The sequence below is a fragment of the Piliocolobus tephrosceles genome, chromosome 7, assembly GCF_002776525.5.
Source record: "Piliocolobus tephrosceles isolate RC106 chromosome 7, ASM277652v3, whole genome shotgun sequence".
NCBI lineage: Eukaryota > Metazoa > Chordata > Mammalia > Primates > Cercopithecidae > Piliocolobus > Piliocolobus tephrosceles.
The window spans coordinates 18,422,659-18,440,351 of NC_045440.1; the positions used below are offsets into that span (position 1 = coordinate 18,422,659).

The 17,693-nt window shown below is 50.2% G+C and overlaps 1 protein-coding gene across 2 annotated transcripts in view; it reads right to left on the reverse strand.

The window, feature by feature from the left end:
- LZTS1 (leucine zipper tumor suppressor 1) overlaps window positions 1-17,693 on the reverse strand; it is a 57,505-nt gene that overhangs the window by 10,314 nt on the left and 29,498 nt on the right. The window contains exon 1 of one of the 2 annotated variants that reach the window (XM_026453903.2): window positions 16,159-16,689. The exons of the other annotated variant lie outside the window; for it this stretch is intronic. The gene's annotated coding sequence lies outside the window, so the exon portion shown is untranslated. Of the gene's footprint in view, window positions 1-16,158; window positions 16,690-17,693 lie in introns of those variants that run through there. 2 annotated transcript variants of the gene reach the window in all.

Below are 17,693 nucleotides of genomic sequence, written 5' to 3' on the forward strand. Positions count from 1 at the left end.
AGGAGTGCAAGACCAGTCTGGGCAAGAAAGTGAGACCCTGTCTCTAAAAAGCAGTTTTCAACGTAATTTTGAGGCTGAGCTGATAGGACTTGCTAAAGGGTCAGATGTAGGGAGTGAACCAAAGAAAGGAGTCAGGGACGATGCCAAAGAGAGGAGTCTGGTTGAAGACATTCAGTTTGCAAAGCCTATCTGGCATCCAGGGAGTGATGGAGAGTAGGCAGGAGGGTGAGTGGGCAGCTGCTGGGAGCTGCAGATGCACTTGTCAGAGCTGGGAGTGTGGAAGTGGCTATGAGACTAGACGGGGTCACCAAATAGCGGATGCAGAAAGACAAGAGAAGCCTGAGGATGGTTAACATGGAGTACTCAGCATCCAGAGGTCAGGCAGGTTAGGAGAAGTGAGGAAGGGTAGCAGAGGTTTTCAGGGTGATGCGGAAATAGAAGACCTAAGAAAGTCAAGTCAAGAAATTGTTTCCTAAAAATGGTGTTAAATGGTCAGGAGCAATGGCTCATGCCTGTAATCCCAGCACTTTGGGAGGCCTAGGCAGAGGGATCACCTGAGGTCAGGAGTTCAAAGACCGGCCTGACCAACATGGTGAAAGCCCGTCTCTACTAAAACTACAAAAAATTAGCCTGGCAAATTGGACATGGTGGCATGCACCTGTAGTGCCAGCTACTCAGGAAGCTGAGGAACCCAGGAGGCAGAGGTTGCAGTGAGCTGAGATCACACCACTGCACTCCAGCCTGGGCAACAGAGTGAGATCCTGTCTCAAAAAAAAAAAAAAAAAAAAAAAACAAGGTGTCAAGTGCTGCTGAAGTCAGACAACAATTGAGAATTAGTCAATGTATTTGGCCATGTGGAGATCTTTGGTAACCTTGACAAAAGCAGTCATTACAGCCTGAATGTTGAGAAGTACCCAGCCGACTTGGTGTGCATTCTAGTTACATCACCTGCCAGCTATGACATGGAAGGTAAACCGTTCAACAACTTTAACCTTCAGTGTTACAAACTAATTCTAATATATCCTTATTTTTTTATTTTTTATTTTTTTTTGATATGGAGTCTCGCTCTGTCACCCAGTCCGGAGTGCAGTGGTGTGATCTTGGCTCACTGCAACCTCTGCCTCCTGCGTTCAAGTGATTCTCCCACCTCAGCCTCCCAGGTTGCTGGGATTACAGGTGAGCACCACCATGCCTAGCTAACCTTTGTATTTTTTACTAGAGACGGGGTTTTGCCATGTTGGACAGGCTAGTCTCGAATTCCTGACCTCAGGTGATCCACCTGTCTCAGCCTCCCAAAGTGCCAGGACTGCAGGCGTGAGCCACCAGACTGGGCATTTTTTTTTTTTTTTTTAAGTAATAGGATAGCATCTAATAATCAATGCTCAAACAATAACAACCTTGTCAGTCACCAGACAGGAGAATTTGGGATGTCAATGCCAGCACATGTGCAGATTCAGGCAAATCTCTAAGTTTAGATCACACGATTTTCAAAGCTAGAAAAGGTTGTGTGATTGTCATGCACCGTGAAGTATTTCTCAGTTAAAAGACAGATGATCCAATTAAGAGGGGGAAAGTCACAAGTTTAATAAACTAGGAGATGCGGAAGGAGCCTCTGTTCTTTGCTCAGCTCTAAATTACACCATCCGTCCTAAAGGGGCTAAAGAAATCCCAGGTGGAACATGGAGAACTGCATGGACACAGCTGAAAGGGAGCCAGAAACTCTCTGACTCTGTTTTTTAATTTTAATTTTATTTTACATATATTTTGCACAATTAGCAGTTGTGCATGGAGACTCTGTGACTCTGAATATCTAGGCTTTGATTCAAACTTGCATTAGTATCCTGAAGAATAAAGAGGTTACGTTATGAATGAATATGTTCTATATTTCATTAGGAAAAGCACAAGACAATGAAACTTCATCGTATAAGTTTAATACATGTTTTGATGTGAAAAGCTTTTATTGAATCGATGGCTTTGTAGACTCAAGGAAACACAGTGAAGCCTACCTCATAGGATCATTATGAGAAATTTAAGAAATACCACCATAAGATAACAGCTCTGGAACATTTACTCAATAGTTAGTACATAGTAGGCACTCAATAAATGCTAGGCATTCTTACTGGTATCTGTTACCTATTGTCCTTGCCAGCATCCATCATCCCGATGGATTTTGGGATCTTCAATGTCCACACTCACTTTCCAAAACTAGTCCTTTCCTTCTAAATGGAACCTTTCTGCCTCTCATTCCTGAGAGGTGTGACTTAGGAGCATAGGGTAGCTCTGCTGAAATAAACTTGACACTGTCAAAATGTGTTTTCATCCCCCTAGGTCATCCATCTCTAGCTTAGCTGAGACCTCTAGGTCCTATGGGGAGAAAATACTACTCTGGTCCACGTGCAGGGGTGTCATTTTGGGCCAAAAGACCCTCCCATGCAATACACATTGACAAGCAGCTCTACCTGCAGTGCTGTACAGACCAGACCATCGGCTGTGGCATGGCAGGAGTTTGATTTGAAAATCAATCTCTCTGAGGTTCCTTCATTTACAGAATGAAAACATTAATATTAAATAGGAACATTAGGGAGATGCAACAAACGAACAGAAGGAAAATACAATGCCCAGCACGTGGTAGGCAGTCTTCAGATGTGTGCACGGTATGTGTTGCCTTCAAGCCTGTGACACCGCTGGAGGCTATCGACAACATCGGTGCTAAATGGATCTGTTTATGGCTCTCACCTCCATCTCCTCTCACCTCCATCTCCTCTCACCTGGGCCTTTCCCCAGGTGTCTTGCCCCAGTCTGTTCATCAGACACATCCGAAGCGTCCAGGTCATAGCACTTCCTAATGGAAACCCTTGCAGGCTTCCCACTGTGTTAGAGTACAATGCGGACTCCTCACCTTGTCCTGCATGTCCACAGGGACAGCCACGCTCATCTCCTTCCTGGTGGGTGAACACACAAAGCCTTGACCCATCTAGGAGTCTCTGCACTTGCTGCTACTTCCCCTGCCTGGAATTCTCCTCCTGGGCTCTTCACATACATCAGCCTTCACATACATCATTTTCTAGTTCTCAACTTGAGTCTCACCTCCGCAAGGTGGCTTTCTCCAGTGACCTTGAAACCCCTGCATCCCTCCCCCATTACTTTCTACCAACCTGTTTATTCCCTACGTAATGCTTGCTCTCACCTGTACTAAACTTATTATTTTTTATTTATTTTTAAATTTTACAAACAAAGTCTCATTCTGTCATCCAAGCTGGAGTGCAGCAGGTAACAGTGATCACAGCTCACTGCAGCCTCCAACTCCTGGGCTCAAGTGATCCTCCCACCTTAGCCTCCAGAGTAGATGGGATGACGGCACATGCCATTACTCGTGGCTAATTAAAAACTTATTTTGTAGAGATGGGGTCTCTTGCTATGTTGCCCATGCCAGTCTTAAACTCCTAACCTCAAGCTATCCTCCCACCTTGGCCTCCGAAAGCACCGGGATTACAGGTGTGAGCCACCACATCCAGCCATATCTTATTTATTTATTTATTTTTAATCGAGACAGAGTCTCACTCTGTCGCCCGGGCTGGAGTGCAGTGGCATAATCTCGGCCTACTGCAAATTTAGGGTTTATTGTGTGTATCTCTACCAGAATATGAGCTCTCTGAGAGCAACGGTTTTTGTGTCTTAGAACAAAAAAAAGGGAGGCTGAGGCACAGACTCAAGAGGTGGGATGCCGTGGCCCTGGCCACTCAGTGACCAGTGACAGATGTGGGATTGGAACCCACGCCCACATGCCACAATCTCCATGCTAAAGTCACACGCTGGGGACTGTCAGTGAGACCCGGAGATGTGAGGGTTCCTGTTCCAGGTAGCGAAATGAGCTTCCTGGGTTAGGGAAGAGGAATCAAAAGCAGACTTCTCCAGCCGAGCTTCATTTCCCTTTTGGGCCAATGCCAGCAAGGTCGTAGGTACTCAGAAGCTCTGTTATTCACCTGGGCAGCAGCCCTGTACTGTGTCCTAGAGGGTCAAGAGGAAGAAGATGGACAATGCCAGGAGCCCAGGAGAGGGGTGGCTGAAGAATGGCCACCTCCAGGCCGCCTGAGAGCATTTCTGTCCCTCAGCCCAGACACCCACCCAGCTCGCCACTCCCCAGCTCTCGACACACAGAGGAGCTTTGAAGTTTGAGGCGACTTTGGGATCCACTTGAAGCTAAGCTAATCACCGTTAAGCGTCTAGACTTGTTTCACTGTCAACTTGGAGACAGCATTACACAAAACTCAGCTGTGTTCCATCCTGGTTCCCGAATCCATCTTCTCACCTGCCCCCATCCACCTTGCTATCTCTGCCCTGCATAAGAACAGGGTCAACAGACACATTTTTATTTCTGGGAAACAAATTCCCATTGACTGGGAGTACCTACTTGGGGTGAAAACAAGACATCACATAGATGTTGGGGATTCAGGAAGGGGACAGGAAGAGGGAAGGATGGAGAGAAGGCAAAGGAACGACAGAGCCTCACACTCCACATGGCATGGTGACCTGCTACGTGAGTTCCTACGGAAGGAATCCAGCTAGAGTTGGACTTTAGACCTTAGGAGAAGAGAGAAAAAGAGAAGAGGAACCCAAAGCAGCTGGTGGAAAGGCACCATCCAGCCTACCCTTCTCAGAATCCAGCCCCAGGACCAGTCCCAGCCCTCACACCCCTCCTGACACGATCTCCCCTCTGCTAGCCCACCTCACTATGGGTGGCTGCTCCACCAGACCGGGGAGGGGCCCCAGATATTATGGGAAGCCCTCACTTTTGAGCGGCTTCTACTCAAAAGTAGTGTGAGCACCTGAGCTGCCCCGTCCCCAACCCCATTCTGCATTTTCCTTCCCAAAAGAAACCAAGGCTCAAGGCAAAGTGACAGCTGCCCCGGAAGGTCCCTTTCTGGAATGTGGAGACAGAGGCATGGAGTTACAAAGTGTCTTTCTGGATGTAGAGAGGTGTGAACTAACCTGACTCATCCTCCCATCCCAAACCAACAGTCTCCCTTCCCATGAGTTGAAGCAGCTATGCCTTGGCCCACGCCAAGTCCAGGGTTCTGGCTGGGAAGGGGAGTGGAGGAATCACACAAGCCCTCCTCCTCCTCTGCCGCCATGCAGTGTGAAGAGGTCACTCCCCAAGCCGGAGATGCTCAGCCTCCAGCCACCCCGCCTCCTGCCTCCCACTCAGCTTCTGTTATTTCCCCTCCTGCTCCCTGACATCCTTCCCTCCTTCTCCCCCTCTCCGTCCTACACCTCCTCCCCTAAGCTGTAAGGAGCAGGGGAAAGGCTGCCAGCACTCAGCGGTGAGCCCACGGCTGTGCTGTGCTTCTGGTATCTCTGCAGTCTGCACTTCTCCCCTCTTTACCCCATCCATTCCCTCGAACACTTTTGCCCTTTGCAGGCCCACAACAATGCAAGTGTTGTGCTGGCCACTCCCCAAGCCCACCCAGCCAAGTGTGTCCTCAATAACTGCTGTGCCACGTAGGCTGTTGGTAGGACTGAGCTGATGGGGCTGCACTGTGGGGGTACATTTGGTCATTTATCCAACAAATATTTATTCAGCATCTGATATGGGCTAAGTACTATGCAAAATGTACAGGATCAGGTGAGGAAGAGGGGAGGGGAGAAGGAAGCAGAATAGTTACCGAATGGTAGATAAAACAAAAGCCAAAGAGACAGGGAGGACAGGTGTGTGAGTGTGTGTACATGTGTGCACGTCTGTGTGCATGTGTGAACGTGTGTGTGTATATATGTGCATGTGTGTCTGCTACTTTAGATGGAGTGGCCAGGAAAGCCTCCGAGAAGATGACATTCGAGAAGAGCCAGCCTGATAAAGTGGTTTTGTAAAATGATTCGCTCATCGGGAACAGCAGGTGCAAAGGCACTGAGGTCTGGATGAACTTGGGCTCGGTGTCAGAGCAGCAGTTCTCAAATGGGGGTAGTTTGGCAGGACCTGGAGACAAGACATTTCTGCTGGTCATGATGGCGGTGCTACTGTTACTCAGTGAGTAGAGGCCGGCGATGCTGTCAAACATCCTACAATGAATGCACACGATAGCCCCAAGACAAAGAATGATTTCATCCAAAATGTCAATGGTTCTGTGGTTAAGAAACTTGATTTGCGGGGAAGAGAAGGAAAACATGAGTTTAAAACCCCAGCTGAGTCACTGATTCAGTGTGACCGTGGGCATGCTATGTAACCTCTCTATGCCTCAGTTTCCTCACTTATAATATGAAGGTAACCACACGGGCTCTGCCACATGACTTCGGTAGGGAGAGGAAAGGAAGTAGGAGCTTAGAAAGCATTTTGAAAAGTCCCCAGTGCTGGTCATTGTTAATATTCTTTCTCATTATTACCTCCCAGGAGAGCTCGCTGAGATGCTCTGTTGATTTGGGAAGCACTGCGGGGCTGGACTCCCGGGGCAGAAGCTGGCCTGGCCATAGAGGTCTTAGTGCCACTGCCTGTACCATGACCACGTTGAACCTGGAAGCAGGTGGAGACTGGGCAGGGAGACGTGGGTCTTCCCTTCACTGGTGCAGAGCTTCCAGCTTCCAGCCCCCTCTGGGCTCAGCTTCCAACCACAGCACAAGGGTCTGGATTCATTTCAGTCTTTTTTTTTTTTTTTGAGACCTCTTAAGAATTTAATGAGAGCTGTCAACCCCCTCTTTAGAAAAATGCACCCGCCTCCAACATTTTGGCTCTGACTTCTAAGGGTTCCCTGACCCCTAATGCCCTTGACTGACCTAGTTTAAAAATATTAATACATCCTGCTCTGGGGGATAGAACATGAACTTTGGAACTGTGGAGAGGAACAAATAACGTGGTCTTGGATTACTGACTTCACTTTAAGGACTCCCTGCTTCCCTTTAGGAACTGGAGAGACCATTGGAAGTGAAATCAAAGCAAATGTGTTGCATCCTCTCAAGGCAGCCCCATCCCTCCACAGACTCCAGCCTGCAGCCAGTCCAATCCCCAAGATGTGGGCGGACCTTAGACCACTCAAAGTGGGGTACGAGGTGGAAGAAGGGGTCTGGGCGGTCAGATGGGCAGGCCCTCTGGACTAGCAAGCAGCGCTCAGGGAACAGTGTCTCCCGAAGGCTCGCCCGATGCTCATCGGACATCCCACACGGCAGCTTCCTTTTCCTTGTGTTTAACAAATTTTTAAGATATGGAAATATGTACAAAAATAACCCAGTACCCCCGTGCAGAATCGACAATTGTTAAAATGTTGCCATATTTGTTTCAGAAATGAAACAAACATCTCGGAGTTGGAGTCCCCATTTCCTATTCCTCCTCCCCACTCCTAACGGTAATCTCTCTCCCTAGGGGGAAAATTCTCATGATTTGAGTGGGAACATTTTTGGAGCATTAAACATATTTTAATGTCTATGATACTGTATGTTTTTCACTTTACATAAATGGTATCGTGTCATATATATCATTCTGCAACCTTGATTGTTTTACTCGACCTTTTATTTGATACTTGGGATCCATTCATGTTGACAGCATGTAGAGCTAGATCTTCTCATTTACCCGCTGTGTAATATTCCACCTCATTTCTTTCACTATTCCCTATTTAGATGTTTCCATTCTGTTGCAAAAACTCTCTTACATATGATTATTTTTCCACATGTGAAAGCTTTACTAAGATTTATTTTATTGGGGTCTCAGAAGCTATCAGTTTTCAAAGCCACCTTCCCTAAATTGTCCAGTTGAGGTGACATCTAGGACTGCTATTAGCCAAGACATCAAAGGAAGGCAGCAGCAGTGAGACAGAGCCCCTGAGTCACACTTGGCTGTGTTACCCTAGGGGAGGAGAGGGGAAGTTGCTGTTACTCAGAAGAGTGGCACTGGCAGAATTGAGGCCCAGGGAGGAGCCCTGTGACCAGGTGTGGTGAGCAGAGGAGTTGACTGCTGCCGGTACAGAGGAGCCCCCTGCTCTGCGGCAGCCTGGAACCCGAGGCACAACCAGCCAGGCAGGACCTCGGCTGTCCTCTGCCCCAAATGCTTCACTACACCCTGAGGCCAGAGCGGAAAGGGGATTTGCCAAGCTCATATCACAAATTCCAGGCTCCAACCCCGTATTCTGTCTATTTGACTAACAGGACAGGGCCAACTGGGTTTCATTTCCAGCTGAGGGGAAGAGGGAGAGGGGAGAAAGAGCAGCCCCTGATCTACCTGGGCACATGTGGAAAGCGGAGGTGTGGGGTGTGTATGTGTGTGTGTCAGGTTGTCTGATACAAATGGGAGTCCAGCCTGTTGGGCTCACCATGCTGCTCCAATCAGAGACAGTCACCCTGTGGGTTCAAGTGCCTGGAAGGCAGAGGAGGCTGCAGCTGCAGTCCCAGGTCAGGGAGCAAGCTGTCTCCAGGAATGGCCAGTGGTTGCCTGGCAGGGATCAGAGTTCTGCCTGTAGCTCTCTCCTTCCCACTGGGGTAGCATCACCAGCCCAGGGTAATTTCTAATCTTAGCCGTGGGAACCACGCCTTTGCATTTTCATGCTCAGTTCCATCTGTGCAACCTGGAGAACTTCACACTCACTATTATTCATTCACATTGTCCCCCAGGGTAGCGGCATGGCAAGCATCATGTTGACTGCAGAGAAAAAGAGGAGCAAGGCCTCTCATAAAGAACTTGCATCTCAGCTAGGCATAGTGGCTCATGTCTATAATCCCAGCACTATGGGAGGCCAAGGCAGGAGGATGGCCTGAGGTCAGGAGTTCGAGACCAGCCTGGGAAAAATTGTGAGACCCTCCCTGCCATGTCTACAAAAGATTTTTTTAAAAAATGAGCCAGGCACGGTGTCACAATGCCTATAGTCCCAGCTATTTGGTAGGCTGAGGTAGGAGGATTGCTTGAGCCTAGGAGTTGGAGGTTGCAGTGAGCTGTGATCATGCCACTGCACTCCAGCCTGGGCAACAGAAAGACTCTGTCAAAAAAAAAAAAAAAAAGCTGGGGAGAAAACAACAACAAACAAGAATCTCATCATGAAACCTCAGCTTCCTTTCCAAGAAAGAATGCAGCCCTGTTTCAGGCCTGGCTCCCATCTCCCTGCGCTGGGCAGAGGGCAGGAAGTTCCCTCGGCCACAGTTGCTCCTTAGTGCTCAGCTCCCTTGGCCCTCAGCCTGCAGACAGCTCTTGCATCATCTAACTTTTCCGGGGTGAAAGTCTGTCATCCCACTTATCTTTAAACCCTCTTGAAGGCAGAGATAGGGCTAAAGCTTCTTTGTATCATACACAGGGTCAAACACAGTGCTAAGAATACAATAGGTGCTCAATAATTTTTTTTTTTTTGGAGACAGAGTCTCACTCTGTTATCCAGGCTGGAGTACAGTGGTGCAATCATAGCTCACTGCAACCTCAACCTCCCAGGCTCAAGAGATCCTCCTGCCTCTGCCTCCCGAATAGCTAGGACTACAGGTATAAGCCACCATAACTGTCTAATTTTTAAATTTTGTGTAGAGACAGGGCAGTGCTTGCTATGTTGTCTAGGCTGGTCTCAAACTCCTGGGCTCAAGTGATCCTCCTGCCTTGGCCACCCAAAGTGCTGGAATTACCAGTGTGAGCCACCACGCCTGCCCCTCCAGAAATATTTTTAATAAAATCAGCTCATAAGGAGGCACAGTGACTACTGACCTCGTTCACAGAAAGGAAGCTGAGGTCCCGGGAGGGCATGTGACTTAAACTGAGGTCTCCACATATGTAGATAACGAAGGTTAAGTCTTTACTACCAGAACCCAAATCCGGTTTTCACCTGAACAGTCATCACTTAGACTTTGAGACAACTGGTCACCCAGGGGGAAGTGCATCCATCCCCTTCCTCAACAACCAATCCTGTTCAGAGTTTTGGACCAAGACAAAAAAAAAAAAAAAAAAAATACAAGGCAGAGTTTCTGTTTTGGAGGATCTGCTTGAGAGATCTGACAGCTATGTACACCTAAACAAAAAGAGTTTAAAAAGCACCACGAATTTAACTGAAAATACAGCTTTCTTAGGAATTTGCTGAGTTAGAGCCAGTTTGTCTCTGCCTCTAGCAGGTAAGTGGTTTTTAATTTTTTCGTTTGTAGAAAAGGAGGTGAAAGTTACTCTCTGGGCGAGGCGTGGTGGCTCACACCTATAATCCCAGCACTTTGGGATGCCAAGCGGGGCAGATCACCTGAGCTCAGGAGTTCAAGACCAGCCTGGCCAACATATCTCTACTAAAAATACAAAAATTAGCCAGGCATGGTGGTGCGCACCTGTAGTCCCAGCCACTCAGGAGGCTGAGGCTGGCGGACTGCTTGAACCTGGGAGGCAGAGGTTGCAGTGAGCCAAGATTGCACCGCTGCACTCCAGCCTGGGCAACAAAGTAAGACTCCATCTCAAAAAAAAAAAAAGTTACTCTCTTATCTGCCTCACCTCACAGGTGCCCTGGTGGAAGATGCTGTCTCGGCTGTCAGGTAACCTGGTTTCTAGCATTGTCCTTGTGTTCTTTTCCTCCAGGTTCTTTGTCCCCAGGGTGCTGAGAGCCCAAGAGTGCAGACCTGCTCTCCATGTTGGGGGCTGGATAACAGAGAGGTGTGGGAGTCGGGGTGCTGCAGTCAGGGAACCAGACACAGCTGTAGGTCCTTAGGAGGAAACCATCAGGCATCATTCATCAGAATTCACACTTGGTTTTTCGCTTGTTTTTTGAGATGGAGTCTCACTCTGTCTCCAGGCTGGGTGCAGTGGTGGCGATCTCGGCTCACTGCAACCTCTGCCTCTCGGGTTCAAGTCAGTCTCCTGCCTCAGCCTCCCAAGCAGCTGGGACTACATGCGTGCACCACCACACCCAGCTAATTTTTTTCTTTTTAGTAGAGACGGGGTTTCACCATGTTGGCCAGGATGGTCTCGATCTCTTGACCTCATGATCCACCCGCCTCAGCCTCCCAAAGTGCTGGGATTACAGGCATGAGTCACGGCAACCGGCCTAGACCTCACACTTGGCACACACTTTACTTGCATGTTCGCATTAGGCCCTAGACAAAAGATACCAGACCGACGGATCTGCCGTATCATCAGGCATACGAGTCAATCTCTCAGGGTCTCCATTTCCTCATGGGTCAGATAAGCACAGTTGATACCAACACCCAGCCACTGACAGGATTAAATGCAATCACAGATATAAAAATGCTTGACCAGTGAGAACAGTACACGTTGGATGCATTGAAACCGAAGTGCACGTGAAATTACAGAGCAGTATGGAAAGATGCTAGAATTAGATCCCCGCATTTCTTGAAGTTAAAAGTGCAGGTCCTTTAGGAAGGACTCCCCACCCCCATCCCCACCCCCACTCCCATTTCACCAGACCTGCCTCTCGGCCTCCAGGAGCGCAGCTGCTCTTGCAGAGATGTGAGAGCTGTCCCCAGGCATCTGCCAGCTGGGGCTGGGGGGCCCAGGCTGCACCAGACTGGTGGGCGGGCCTCCAGCCAGCTCCCCAGCAGAGGTCTCTCTGGGGCTGAATGGGGCACGTGCCCACGGCTAATTGACTCCCCTTTTATGATGATTCTCCCCATTCCCCCTCCCCCCATACATACTCTGCCGGATTCAGCTTTCCTTATCTGGAATTCCTCCTCCTGTTTGTATTCCTTGTCCTTGACCCTTCCTCCCATTTGCTGCTCTAGATGAGGGGGAAAGGGGTCGGGGGGCCAGGGCTGGGGCAGGGGTGAGCCTTTGAGCTAGTTAATCATCTCAGCCCAGGCTGCAAACCTCCCCGTGCTCAATTTGCAGACGCCTGAAGGGCTACATGAGCAAAGCTCGATACAGATTTTCTGAGTGAATGCATGAATGAAAAAGAGGCGAGAGTGGAGGAGGAAGAGGGTTGGGGAACGTGGGCAACATGAGGAGGGGCTGAGGTTGCTGAGGTGCTGGGAAGAGAGGCTGCTGGTGGGTTGGGAGCAGGGGCCCACGCAGCTCTCAGTTAAGTGCACTTGGATTCCGTGGAAAGGCAGAAAGTGAAAGGGAAATCGCTGGCAGGCTGAGTCATTCCATCGGGTCGAACAATCGGAAGCAATTCGGCTTCCCACTGCTCTGGAGGAATCAAAAGCCACTCTGCCGGGCGGGCTTTTGTGCGCAGGTTGTCAGCGTTCAGCTGCCGGGGAGCCTTCCTCCGTCCCGGTGGGCAGCTTGTGTCTTAGCAGCGTTGATTGACACTTCTCCCCAGGAACAAGATTACCCACCAATCCCAATCTGCCCTTCCCCCTTCCAAAAATAAAGCCACAGTTACATGCAAAGCTCATGCAAATTTCACCCTGCTGCTGTTTGTGCTGCGGCTGGTCCCACGTGAGAGAGCAGAAGGCAGGCTCATCCGCATTCATGGCTTGGACACCAGGGCCCAAGCGAGCCAGGCACCGCCGAAGGAAGGGAGCCTCTTGCGACGACCCGTGATACAGATCTGAAACCGGGGAGTGGGTGTAATCTCGAGGAGGGCTAGGCATCTGGCTAGACTCCCTCCCATCTTACCTGGAGAGACAGAGACTGGAACCTAGGAGCAGATGGGACTCTGGAGGCCAGAAAGTTTTGGGCAGATGGCCCCCTGCCTGCCAGGTTTTTAACACCCAGAGTGGAGACTAAGTGGGCACCCCTGGAAAGTGAATTTAAAGATCCCAGGTCTGAGTCTGAGTGATGAACCAACGTGAACCAACAGGGCCTTGGATGGGAATTGAAACGTAGGTTTTACCCATTGACCAACTCGGTATTCTGAGGCCAGGTTCAAGTTCAGTAGGGAAGAATCAATGGAAACTGAGCGATGGCATGCATGGGCAAGGAGAAGGGGAGTGGAGCTGCTGTGAGCTCCCTAGGCAGGTTGACACCTGATTAGCTTTTGGCAAATCCGACAATCCCATATTGGATGGGAACTCTCTCAACGGATCTCTGACTTTGTGGGATCCTTTGTAGCTCCCCTCTCTCCAGAATTCTGATCTTCCTTCACCGTCCCCAGGTCCACACTGTGGTCCTCTTCACTCTCTAGACCAGGGTCTTCCATGGAAAGAAGCGCAGCAGGTGCATGACTCTCCATTTCATGCCAGGAGATGAGATGGGCACAGGAGCCTCTCACTAATGGGCACCCTCAAGCAGACAGAGGGTGTTGGGGCCCCTTCAGGGCATCACAGAGGTACCCACCTCCTTACTCCACCTATGCCTGAGGCCCTTCCTGAGCGGGCAGGACCAGGCGTCCCAGGTAGTCGAATGAGTTGGCACCAGATCACAGATGGAACCACAGAATGGAGAAAAGCTGTTAAGGCCAGCAATGCTTCAGTGCTCCACGAGGCCCACAGAGTGTAGGTGACGTGTCCTAGGCCTCTCAGCAAGGCAGGGGCAGAGCTGGGCTGGAAGCCTGACCCCCACCCCCGGCTCCCTCCCCAGTGCTCTTTCCTCTTTCGTCATGCTTTCACAACAGAATAGGAAGGAGGCATAGGTGGAGGGGGAAGCTCATTCTATGCTGAGAGGCATTGCTACAAAAATACTCCCATCAGACCAAGGATGAAGCCAAGTCTCCCGCCCTGCACCCCAGCAGCCTGCCGCCTCCTGTGTCATCAGCCATCAACAGTGGCTGAGGGCAGGTGATAAGTGCTGTCTTTCCATGGAAAATCAAGGGCAATCTGGAGCTTGCGAGTTTGGATGGGGCAAGAGCATGACGAAGGACAGAGGTGGCGAGACAGCGTAGGAAAGAAACAGGCAGCCTGGAAAGCCCTCTGATGCCTCTGCCACCCCTGGGAGGGCTCTGCTTTGGGCAGGGAAGAGGGAGAACTTAGGACAAAAGGCACAGACTCCTCCAGGAGGTGGGCAGGTGTGGGAGAAGATGAAGGGTGGAAGAAACACAGTACAAGTTTTAAAGATGCTCCCTCCCCTTCTGGCCTTATCCCTCACCCCTACTGCCGTATGGCTCACCTTTTAGATGTACTGAGTGTGTCGCACGTGTGTGTGTGTATGTGTGTGTGTGTGTGTGGTGGGGTGAGGGGTGGAGCAGGGAGACCTGGTTGATTTCAGATTTCTGGGTTTCGGAACCCAGAAAGGATTGGAATTGAGGAAGTCCCACCAGGAGGCACAGCTCAGATTCCTGAGTTTGGGTGCTGGAAATGACCTGGTGTGGCACGAAGAGTTTAGCCTGGTCCCTCAGCGAGGGCAGCTTTGGGTACCTGGCACTGTCTGTGTGTGCCTGGGTGTATTTTTGTGTGCTCAACAGCATGGGAGTCTGTGTGCACAAGCCAGGAAGCCTGTGGCCGTTCCCAACGAGTCTCTACCTGTCCTGAGTTAAAGCTCTCTTGGTACCCTTTGATGTGTCTGGCTGAGGAATTTTGACTTCTGTGTCACCTCTGCCCTGATTCCTCAAGTTCCCTGCCTCCTCCTCCAAGGCTCCTCGGTGAACTAGAGGCTCCCATTTAGTACAGGAGCCACTGAGCCTGGGTTGAGCATCTGGCCATGTCTCCACTCTCCTGGAGCCTGCAGACCCCATAGCCCCTGACAGTGAGATAATTAACCTCTTGTTAGAAGCCCAGGGCTCCTGCGGTGTTGGCCCCCAGCTACCACCTAAGTCCCTCAGCTGTGCCCCCTCTGTCTCCGTGAACCTTCCTGGTGAATATTACCAGCTGGCAAGGCCAGGGGTGCTTAAAGAGGCTCCGAAGAGCCACCTGTAGACGCCAGCACGTCAGGGTCACTCCAGCTTTGCTCCTGAACCTCCTTGTCCTTCTGGCCCCGGTGATGCCAAGTGGCTTATAGGCCCCACATGCCATCCTCTCAGTACTTTCCCACCTACTCTTCCCTCTGCCAGGAACAACCTCTCTGACCACGGCTGCTTCACCAGTGCAGGGATGGTGAGAAAGCGCCTTTCCCTCCCTCTTGCCTTCCCTGACTGTGTCTGAGTAAAGCAACACCAGTCTTATGCTCTGTTAAGAATTCAAACCCAAGACCATGCATTTCCATTGCCTGTGGTTTGGTGGGTGCACAGCGGCTGCTGGACAGCCTAGCCATAGGCAAGCAAGGTGAAAGCAGGGCCAGGGCCTGGCTTGATGTGCCTGGTGGGGCAGGTGCAGCGGGTGGGGGGGGTCATCTCCCAGTACATGTGTCAGCACTAGCTTTGACAGGTAGAGAGCAGTCACTGGAGGGGTGAGCTGCTGGGAGCACCTGTGCATGTTTTCAATATTCACAAGTACTTATGGAACATTTACTGTGCACAGTCTCCATCAGGGCCCTGTAGACATAGCACTGAGTAGAACAGAATCTGCCTTAATAGAATCATGTCATGAATCATGTCAGAGAATGAACACATTTAACTTGGCATCCAAGGTCCGATGCAATCTAAGCCCAACCTGTCTTCCCAGGTCATCTCCCACTATTTCAGGCTAGAATGACTAGGCCTGCTTCTTGACTGATCCACGATGCGCAGTCACTGACACTCTGGGTCACATCTGACCTCGAGAGTGACCTTACTGGTGTCCCTTGACCACCCTCAAGGGCCTGTCTTGCCTTTTCCCTCCCCTGTGGCTTTGCTCATGCCAAATTCTCCCTTCGGAGCCCGACCCCCCTTCCCAGATCAGGTCCTCATTGGTTTTCCCTGCTGGGTGGACTTTGTATTTTGAAGTGGTGCCTTTGTCCACTAGATAGGGAACTCCTTTTGAGCCCAGATGTCGATGGGGATCCAAGAATCAAAACCTCCTAGCTGACCTGTGCTTCTCTTGCTCCCTTTTGCATTTCTCAAATTCTGTCAATCATTTGCCACTTACCAAGCCCTGTACCCACCTCTGCTGCCACACTCCTTGCAGACAACTTCATCTCTATAACACAGAGATAAGCAGAATCGTTGGGAAGAAACTCCCTCAATTCCCTGAACTCATAAACCTGCAACTGACATGACTGCTGCCTCCTCTGTGCCTGTCACCATGAAACAGAAGTCTGTCTTCATCTCAGACTAATCCTTCCAGCCATGGCGTGACTCTCGTCAACGCCAACCTTCTCACTTCCAGTTTTCTATTATTCTCTCCCATGAGCATTTAAACGTGCACAAGCCTCCCAGTTCAAAAATAACATGCAAGCTCCTGGACTCCATTTTCTTCTCCAGGGACTGCTGTCTTTCCTCCTGTTCACAGCCAAACTTCTCGAGAGACAGAGAACATCATACTCACTATTGCTGCTCGCTCATTTCTCACTGGCTCTTCAATCCACAGAGGCCCTGGTTTCTGTCCTCATCAGTCCGCTAGAACTGCCCTCCAGGATGTTGCTAAATCCAATGGACCTTCCCAATAGTTAGCAAACTTGACCTCTCAGCGGCTCTGTCTCTTTCTTTTTCAGTCTTTGTTTTCTGAAACACTGCTTCCCTGGCTTATATGATACAATGATTGCCTGGCTTTCCTCCTGTTGCCCAGCCTCTCCTTCTCTGTCACCTTTACCTCTTTCATTCTCTAAATGTGGATGCTTTTCAGGCTGCATCTGAGACCCTGACCTCTGCCCCTTCTGCACGGCTTCAGCTGCATCCCCACGGGGATGATTTTCAGATGGGTATCTGCAGCCAAATCCTCTCCCCCGAGCTCCTGCCCTAAACACCCAACTGCTCTTCCCTCGGAGGAGCCACATCTCACCCTCGCACATCCACAGTGGAATTATTCATTCTCTCTTCCTTGCCAGGATCCATCTGCCTTCAGCGTGCCCCTCCTTCTGGAATCCCAGTGTTAGTGAATAGCACAACTGTGATCAAGCCAGAAACCGGTCCCACGAAACCTAAGCTAACCAGGAACTTTTGATTCCCACTCAGCCCTCAGCCTACTTCTGACCAGCCACCAAGCCCTGTCTCACTGTCGCTTTTCCTCAAAACCGGCATTTCCCTGCGATTCCACGGCCACTGTCTTAGTCTTAAGTTGCTATCATACTTCCCTTGGGAAATTAATAGACCTGTTATCTGGTTTTTTTCTTAGTTCTCCCAAGGATACCCTACGGCCCCCAAAATAAAGCCCAAATGTCCTAACATGGCAGAAAAGGCCTTCATGACTGGGACTCTGTGTATCTTTGTATCTTCATGTCATCCACCACCACCTTCCTCTCCTCCTTTCCCCAATCCTGCCCTCTGTCTATTCTGAGACTGGAGTTTGTAAATCTGTCATTTGCTCCCTCGGACCCGGCCCCAGGTTTTCCCACACTCCTCTCTAGGCCCAAAGCCCCTGGGACTCTGCTCAGAAGGCATTCTTCCGCTATGAAGCCTTCCCGTGTCTGTGAGGCCCCTTTTGCGTCTTCTTACAGCGGGCGTTAATCACTCTGTAGCACAGCTGCTCTCTACTTTGAGCTCCTTCTCAATAGATGGCAAGACCGTCTTTCACCCAACACTGTACTCCCAGCCTCGAGCACAGTACCCAGCCCAAGACTCAATGCTTGTTTGTTGAATGAATGGATAAGCATGTGTTTATGCATCATATTTCATTTTATGGTGCCTGGGTTCTACCAGCTACCCTTTCCCAACCGCAACATCACAAAACACTCTACACAGTGGGTGTTTACGAACTTTTCATCCCTTCTCCCCATCCTAGGGAACCCCTTGGAATACACTAGGTAGCTTGGAGCACAGCGGCAATCATCTCCATCCCAGTGTGTGATGAAGGCTTTGCCATGTGGGCACTCAAGCCTCAGTGGCACCCCAGCCTGAGCAGTGGGTTCAGGGCTGTGGACGTGT